This window comes from Calidris pugnax, unplaced genomic scaffold, assembly GCF_001431845.1.
Source record: "Calidris pugnax isolate Ruff unplaced genomic scaffold, ASM143184v1 scaffold199, whole genome shotgun sequence".
Taxonomy (NCBI): Eukaryota; Metazoa; Chordata; class Aves; order Charadriiformes; family Scolopacidae; genus Calidris; species Calidris pugnax.
In genome coordinates, this window is record NW_015090970.1 from 29,612 (window position 1) to 30,108 (window position 497).

Here is a 497-nt window from a genome sequence, read left to right on the forward strand (position 1 = left end):
CTAGACCTAGAGGGGGGCGGGGGGTATGTGCTCCCCTGAGGTGCGATTGCTCAATCCCCCCCCCCCTCCCCAGAACTGCAGTTCCTGTTGACCAGGTAAATAAAAACCAGAAGAGAGCGTTTGCTGAGTAGACGGGCGAGGGGAACAGTCACTGACCCGCAGAGAACTGAAGCACAGCCAAATTTTCAGTGCACATCTGAAAGCTCAGGGCGTCGAGGAAAGGAGAAGGTGGGGTCAGGAGGCAGCACAGAGAACGGGAGGGAGGGAGGGAGGATTTGCATAAATATCATCCATCTCGCGTTGCAAAAAAAAAAAAAAAAAAAGGGGGGGAGGGGGCAGAGACAATGAGGATGGAGGCAGCTCCAGGACAGCCACGGGAGCTGGCTGGGAGGAACCAGCATCTCCCAGGCATGGTGGCACCAAACTGGGCTGGGGAGAGTGTCCCAAGATGGGTTGGGGACAGCACCCAGGATGGGGCACATTGGCACTGAGGGGCC